This window comes from Mauremys reevesii, linkage group 2, assembly GCF_016161935.1.
Source record: "Mauremys reevesii isolate NIE-2019 linkage group 2, ASM1616193v1, whole genome shotgun sequence".
NCBI classification, from domain to species: Eukaryota; Metazoa; Chordata; order Testudines; family Geoemydidae; genus Mauremys; species Mauremys reevesii.
In genome coordinates, this window is record NC_052624.1 from 97,063,791 (window position 1) to 97,072,902 (window position 9,112).

Consider the following 9,112-nt stretch of genomic DNA (forward strand, 5'->3'; position numbering starts at 1 on the left):
GGTAGGGTGGGGGTATGAGCAGCCTTTGAGTAAAAAGAAAGTGTATCGTTTTATCACTCCCCACCCCCAAACAAATAGGATGTCCCTTTTTAACAGTTATATAGCAAAAATGGAACAAACAACTGTCATGAGTCTGAGGAACTGCATGCAGTGTAAATGCAAGTGCGTTTTACAATTTACTTTTCATTCAATTCATAAATTGTGCAGCTAAGAAATGCATCTCTGAGCACATGTATGAGGCTAACTTTGCTATATGGTGGAAAATGTACTAAAGGGGACTGGGAGGGTCTATTGTTCAATATTTAAACATGTACAGGGACTGTGCCAGTGGCTTCACACCCCTGTGGAACTTGTAAGGTGTGAATGAGCTAGGGAAGGCTTCCTCACTCTTTGTACAGTGCACAGGTGTTAGGGAAAGTTGATGCATGCATAGGAAGCTATATTCAAGGGTTGATCCAAGGACCCTTGACTGCAGGAGTCCTTGCTTCAACCACTGCAGACCTTGCAAGGTATGTAGGAGGTAGAGAAGCCTGTTGTGTACTTTGTAATTTTGCAAAGGGGCTTTCTGCTCTGATGCACTTTGGAAATTCCATAGTTCCTAGCAGTGTGTAGCTAAACAGTCCCAGATCATAGAACTTACATACACTGTTACAAATGTATTGTAAGCCTGTAGAACAGTGGTTCTCAAACTTTTGTACTGGTGACCCCTTTCACATAGCAAGCCTCTGAGGGAGACCCCCCTTATAAATTAAAAACATGTTTTTCTATATTTAATACCAGTATAAATGCTGGAGGCAAAGCAGGACTCAGGGCGGAGGCTGACAGCTCACAAGCCCCCATGTAATAACCTCGCGAACCCCTCATGGATCCTGACCCCCAGTTTGAGAACCCCTGCTGTAGAACTTTGATGTTTTGGATAATGAAGCCCCTTATTCTCATGTTCTTTCTTCCACCTTTTTTCTTTAAAAAAAAACAAAACCAAAACCTAAGTAACGCCATAAAAAATCTAAGTTCAGAGACTGTTCAAATTCAGGTGCATGACATGAAGCACCTAAATCCCTATTTAAGTAGCTAAGTAAATATGGCCTGCTGAATTAGAAAAATGCTGAGAACCCAGCAGCTCCCACTGACTTCTGAAAATCAGGCCATTCATTTAGGTGCCTAAATATGGATTTAGGTTGATAACTATAATTTGAAAATGTTTGCCAAATGGGTATAGACATAATAATTTATACCTAGAGAAGAAAACCTGTGTTATAAAACACCTGCCAATAAATAAATGTGTGCTAGATCATTATTTCAATGAAATTTATGTTAAGTATAAAATAAATTTAAAATATGACCATCCAAAAGCCTGTGCTTTTGATTTCTGATTTTCAGACGTCAGTGAGAGCTGCTGTGCTTTTGGATGGGTGTAATTCATAAAGTCATGTGTCTCTGTATACCAGTATGTATGGGAACAGACCCCCAAATCCAAGTGATGATAGAACCTGCTGATAGTTTAAACAAAAAGAACTCTCAGCCTTGCTTGTAGTAGTTTCCATTGCTTCATACTGGCTCAACAGACATTGTAGGCCTTGGAGTCACATACAGACAGAGAGACAATTCTGGAATCCTTTTATGAAGGGAAGTCACATATAGAAAAAATGAAATATTGGTGTAAACTCTCTGGAACAGAGATTTTTTGTATTTGTGCAATGTCAAGCACATAATGATGGGCTCTACTAGAAGCAAATAACAAGAATACAGAGCCTAATCAAATGATCATAGAAATCAATGGAAATCTTTCAATGGACTTTGGATCAGAACCATATTGTATATTTGATTAATAATATGTGTTGGGAAATACTGATGTCATGTTATCTAGTAGAAACAACAATGTTGTAATACCTTTATTAATGATCACTGTGACACCCTGAAAATATTATGAAGACCAGTGTGTTCTGTAAGCTCATTCTTTGAAGGGTACTCTGGTCTGGCTCTTTGGAAAGGGAACTCTAAAAACCAAATCAAATAACTGCTATTTTACAGAAATTCAGATGGGTGCTTGAAGCTGGCAAGCAGTGATTTCCCAAAACGTATCCCCCCAAAGCTGGTATTTAAACTGAGAACTTCATACTTGTTCCCTATATGGGGGTAAATTTGTATAGATGTTTCGGTATTTTTTGAATATTTGATTCCTTTGAACTATATTAGAAGAATTTAAATTGATGGTAAACTTAAAAACTTCTAACAAAAAGAGTCAGATTTCCCTGTGTTTTCCTAATAAAGCAAACAATTAAAGCTCATACATTTTATCTTTATAGCATTTTAACATGATAGTGCTGTAAAATCAAAGTGTGGAAATACCTTGCCAAGCCATTCACATCATGTTAAAACATTGTTTAGTGCAAAAGTCACTGGCATACCCATATATCTTCATTTAGAAGCTACTCTCAAATAGTAATCACCCTCATTTAGTGCCTGTGCCTTTACTATGTAGTTTTTAATAGCAGCTGACCTTGTTTAGTAGCAGCAGCACTCCTTTAATAGCTGCACCTTTTACCACGAACCTTTACCATGCAAGCCGCAGGGGAAAGTAATTAAATTTAATGGAAACAGTGGTTTCCAAACAAAGATATATGGTAAGTCATAGGAAATGGTCAGCAGGCTAAATCATTTGTGGAGAAATTATCCACAGTCCAAAGGTTAAAGTACTGTAACTCAAATATAAATTAAAACTAAAACCTAAAGAGCAATGCAATGCTGAGGTTCCTTGAGGCTAGCATAGTGACTGAGTAAGGCTTCTTTGTATCTCTGTGCTTAGGAACTCACCTGGCACATCTAATTAACTGCAGCTGCTGATCCCATCAGATGTGTCTGCATTTGGTGAATGAAGCCTGTCACTGTGAGCCCTTCACTAATAGTCTGCTTTCAGACATTTACGACATTTTGAAATAAGCAGCACAAGGAAAATGTGATTACACCTCTCCCACAATATCCACCTTATCCTGTCCTGACAGGGAGGCTGTGATGGGGTGTGAAAACCCTGCACCAGTGACAAAGGAGTAAAAATGCTAATGCTAATGTCTGCCCCCTAGCCCTGTCAGTTATGTAGCTGTGGAATAGGGGTTTAAAAGCAGAAAGTGCTTGTCAGTTGGTGGGCAGCTCTGGGAGATAGTAGACTGTAGCTCCCAAAAGTAACCCCCTGGAGAGCATGAAGGAAACTGCCCTCTGATCCCATGTCCCTACAAGGAGGCAGTAGGTTCTGGTATACCAGCCAGGCAGGTTAGGTCCAGAAAGCCCCACAGTGATTGATACTACATCCTTTCCCCACCTCTGTGATAACTTGGGGAGTGGGAGTCAAAGGGTTCCATCCCCTCCAAATATACACACTGTTTGGTGAGGTTTAGTATTGAGGAGACATGTGGACTGAGGTAACCCCACAGGTTTTGCAGCACTCAGACAGCAGGCGGCACCTGTGATCAACCTGCAGCTGATCACAGAGGCACTAAACACCTCTTCTCCAAATTCCATTCCATATATTGTGTTAGAAATAACTGCAGAGGTCTCTGTTTAAGATGGTCTGAGGAATGGCAATGAAACAATAAAATATTGATCCACTAGCAAGTTCCAGACTATGAAGACAGAAAAGAAAATGAATGGAAGGAAAGTATTGGCCTTCAGACTTTCTTTTTTAAAATGATAGAAAGATTATTGGTCTTGTGAGAAAATATCAAGGTTGAGTTTTTATTTTTATTAGTGCTCTTTTAAGCCAGAGGCAGGTGTAGACATATAACTTCCTGCTAAATAGATGGTCTTGTTTCATCTTTTAATCATTAGTAGTAAACAATAATTGAATAGTAATTTGATGGTAATGGGTCAATGGAAATAAAATTTTACCTTAAGGAGTCATACCTTGTCCTCCTTTGACTTTATTAAGTACCTTTTAATTGTGCTCTTGATAATTCTGTAGAACATCCCCAGTGCATTCCTTTCATTGGAATCTCAAGAATTCCTCTTCAAATTTGATATTTATCTCACTAAATATTGTCCCTCAGTATGCAAAGTAAATGTATTGGGATTTTTCTTCCCAAGTACTTCCCACTGATGCCATCCTGGTAGAAAAGAAGCTTTATTACTGCTGTTGTTTAATATACAGCTCATTAATGGAGCTATGAGGTTTTTATGTTTTCTATTTCAGATTATAGGTTTCTCTCATTCATATGGTTTGACATGCAGAATCTCTTCTAGTAGAGAAGCAATGTAAGACAGCAGCAGCAAGTTTAAAGCAGCTGAAGACAGTACTCATGAGATGTTTGTGATAATCAACAAAGGTTCACTTGAAAGGTAAACCTCAGAAATTCAGCTCACTTTATAAATGCTTTTCCTACATCTGGAATTTGTTCTTCATTGCACAACAGAAATGGTTATCTGAGGCTGTTAGCAATTGTGGTTATTAGTTCTCTCTTTCATGTATTGAAAATTTAAAATAAGCTATCTCCATTTAGTCACTTTGGATGCTGCAGATCACTCATGATAATTTTGATATACTTCAATAAATGCTACTGTATAATTCTCATTGATGCATTTACATGGAAAAGACTTCCTTTTTTATTTGATATGGCTGTGAGTAGAAAATAAATGCATTAGATTTGTTAAGGCTAGAGGAATATTCTCAGAATCCTAGTCTTTTCAGGGGCATTGAAGTAGTAGGAATAATTCACTATTCCACCAAGTACTGTAGAAGCTTTACTTTTGACATTGCTATTGGTCCATCCTCCTGTAATGTACACTTAGACCTTGTCTAGGCTAGGATTTAAAGGTGAGATTTTAGAACTGTGACATTCTCCTTAGAACACCCCAAACCATAAGCCATGGTGTCACCTCTCTGTTTAAACAAGTGAGAGCTTTGAGACTCTGCCAAGCTAAAAGATCAGGGCCAACATTTGTATATGGACATTGCAAACCTACTAATGATCACTCCAGCTTGTGATACCCTTTCTCATGCTGAAAAGTTCTGTCCAAAGGGGCTCTGTAGGGAGTAAGTGTGTGTGTGTGTTTGTTTTATTTTTATATATATACTTCTACTTCTTGTTCTTTTTTGGAGACAGGGATGGCAGGTTATTAGAAATAAATTAAACTTTTCAACTACATTTTTCTGTTTGGTCTAAATGTCAAATTTTATGATTTGAACAAATTAGAACATACTCTTTCAAGTGCTTCTTTTGATTGTGGCTAGAGAAAACAGACACCACCTGTTCACTGTTGGCTTAGCCATATTTGGAATATCATTGAGATTGAGAAAAGGACTTTGTTTTTGTAATATTTTGTCAAAATCTGGCTCAAAATGGGTTAGGACTCACATTCATTCTTTATACAGTCCTTACTCAGGCAAAACTCTCATTAACATCAACGGATGTTTTGAGTGAGCAATTAACATATGTGAATAATGCTGATAATAGTAGCTTTTCTGCTATCAGTAACTTAAGCGAGACTCTGATGCCTTAAGTCACATTGCATAGCACCTTATTCCACAACTAGTCTTATTGATTAGCTGAAAATCTGAGCAAGAGTATGTATCGTCTACTGTGTTGTCTTTAACTTCTTTTTCCCCGCACTCATCCTTTGTATTATTCTTTGTGGTTCACTGTATCTCTCTATAAAGCAGAATATAGACACGGGAAGAAAACTCAGTATACATTTTTATAAATATTTTTTTATCTGTTGCAAGAATTATCCCTGGCAGCTCCCTCATCTCCCCTGTACTCCTCTCCTCCCCCAGTCTATATAATAACCTGTCCTCCATGAGTGTAAATGCGATACCAATGCCCTGTGCTGAATGGAATGCTAAAGTCCATGGAATTACATCACCCTCCAGTGGTTGCAGTCTCTGGAACAGATCACCAAGATCAGAATCTGGCCCATAAGCTGAAATGCATCCACAGAACCATAAATATCTCACAGATTTCTGCTAGCAAATAAACAAATAAATAAAATAAGAGAGGGGGAAGGGAATTCCACATACAATGAGGAATACTGACTTTGTTGGTCTTTGTGAAGAAACATTATACCAAGAGAAGCTGTAATTATGTTGTGGAGTCATTCGTAATGCTTCCTATCTGCAGCATCATTTTTGGAATGGATGTGTATAGCACACATTCAGATGAATAGCTTAGTTGGGAGCAGACATCTTTTCTACTAAATGTGAAACTGCTGACAGCCATGCTGCAATCCATGGAATGGAATTTGATAGTTTTTGTTTTTTTTCCAAAAAAGGGAGAAAAACACAATCCATTCTGGATTTGATTAACTCATAACACTCCATTGCCCTCAGCTTTCCTATAGAACTTACATTCTAGTTTATCTCTTACTTTTTGATGGAGGGAATGTTTTCTTAGACCTAGATTTTCAAAAATAGGTGCCTAAAGTTAGGTTCCTAAATCCCTGTTTAAGCACCTAATTAAGTGGCCTCATTTTCAAAAGTACTGAGCATCTAGTAATATCCACTGAATACAGCCTACACTGCAATTTCTTATAGAGTGTGTCCTCTACAGTAACCCAGTTTAACCATACTCATCATTATACATATGAAATGTTCAAAAGTGATTAAGTGACTTAGGATCCTAAGTCCCAAAGCTTTTAATAGAATGTAGGCCCCTAAGTCACTTATATGCTTTTGAAAACTTTGCCTCAATCTGTATTAGGCCTTATGGTGCCCTGTGAGTGAAATGACAAGGTGAGGTGCCACACTTCCACATAGGCAAACACTGTATTGTCTGACTTCCCAAATGCAGAACCTTATCCTACAATCCTTACTCTCACATAATCACATTGATGCTAATAGGGTCTTCCTCACAGTATTGGTGTTCCACAATCTCTCCAGTACTTGCCAATCGTTTCCCCAAGCACACAGCTTTATCTATCTCCTCTAGTGGTTTTACGCTGCTTATTCAATAGCCACTTGGCTTTAATTGGTTCCAGCCATGTCTTGTTAAGGAACAAGGGATGATGTTGGAGTGTACTGCTCAGTTGTGGCTCTGGCCTTTCCTTTGCCTTTAGTGTTTCCTTCAGTTAGACTATCACCAATAGTGGCACCAGCTCTCATCAGCCTTTGCATTCCCTGAACGCTAAGGCTCCCATTGTGCCTGTCTTGTATGTGGGGAAGGTTTCCTATGCCCTCTACCCTGTGGTGTGTCCATGCAGGATTATGCGCAAAGATACAGCAAAATCAGTGGTAAAATCCTATTGAATTTCCAAGGGAGTTGGGTGTCAGCTCCCTTCAGTGCCTTTGAAAATCCCTGCCTTAATGACTACCTTGAGAGTAGCTGTTTGAAAACATCTATGTACTACTGTTTTTTCCAGTCATGACAGGTATTAAGAGTTGGCATATGAAGGAGTCTGCTAGTGTTTAAAGGCATAACTTTTCACTGTTTCACAGTCTCAGTGCATGCTGTGGAAAATGAGGGAGATCTGTATTATTTTTTCTGAATATCATATATACCTCAGTTTCCTTGCTTAGGCTGCTAGAGTAAAAACAAGCAGGAAACAAAACAATGACCACAATCATCCCTTCTGACCTTGGAATCTGTGAAAAATCATGGGGGAGCTATTAATTGGGAAATGCCCACATGTCTGGCTAGGCTAGCAGGTCTATTTTTCCCAAGCTAAAGCCTAGAATCAGAGGGACACTAACTCATTGAAGACTCCTGCCTAAAGAGGAAGGAGAGTGGAGTGGGCAATAGTTGCTGGAGGTGAGACTTGGACAGAGAAACACTAAGGGAATGCAGGAGCAGTCTGGTTCTCCAGACTCAGGAATGGAGGTAGCTGGGCTAAGTGAGGCTACTAAAACTTTCAGGGGAAGGATAAAGTTTAGATGAGACCCAATACATATAGACTTTTGTTGTTTAACCCTTTCCTATGCTTGCTATGTACCTTTGGGTGAATAAACAATACATTTGTTTTTGAAGCACCTCTTTTGGGCCACTTAAGTCAACCCCTAGTCACAGGTTTCTATGGGAAGTTTTGTGAAGATGCTGGATACAGTTAAGTCTTACATGTTATCATTGGGAAACACCGGGGCTGAAACACAGGGTTCTAGTCTAAGAGTGATAGGACTGCGTGCTTCCACCCTGTCAGCAAAACCTGTCACCAGAGGGGTGCACTGGAGGAACTAAAAGAGGGCTAAAACATAAATCGCCGTGTAACTGTGATACATGCACTTTCCCTCTGGGAGTCCAAATTAGTGAAGAGTCAGTTACATGGCTCTGTCTTTCATTGCGCTCTTTAATGACACTGTGATACACAGTGCATTTGTAATGGATGACTCAAAGTTTGAATAATTCATAGTAATTCTAGGAGCCATATGCATGCAAATTCAAGGTAAGCCTATGCCTATTCAGCTTTAGTGTTTACTTTTCTTGGAGCAGACAGATTGCTTTGACAATTTCACCTTTCTCACATACTTTTTTTTATCATTAGCAAGCTCACCAGACATAAACAATCCATGTGGATATGTTTAGTTTCTGGGTTTACCTTCAAAAAGACTACAAATATAACATCATTTAGATTTTGCACATATTTTCTGGAACAACACTGCTCATGCTTACACAACAATCAATAACTAATATTTCACAAAGCAATTTATTTTAATATTGCATTGATCGCACAAAATATATCTCATGATGCACTCACATTGCACAGTGGCTTCAATATTGGATGGTATTATAAAATGTTACAGCACAAAGATGTGAGAGAAGGTATTGACAGTCGACTAGAAGAAGAGTGAAAAACTTGGGTTGGGGGAATTGTCCAACAACTTTATGAAAAGTAGGGATCCAGGGGTATGGTCTACACATCATTTTGGAGCAAACCTCCTAGCCTTGGACAACAGACTTGAGCTAGGGTGGTTCATGCTAGTGACCTCAACGTATCTGTTTAGACAGTGCTTTGCAGTTGTGGCTCAGGCTGGAGCTCGAGCTCTAAAGCCCACCCCTTTCCTATGCTTTGGAGCCTCAGCTCCAGCCTGAGCTACAACTTCAAAACACTGTCTATACAGATATGTTTAGAGTACTAGTGTGAACCTCACTAGCCTGAGCCTGTTGACCCAGGCTGAGAGGTCCACTTCAGCTTA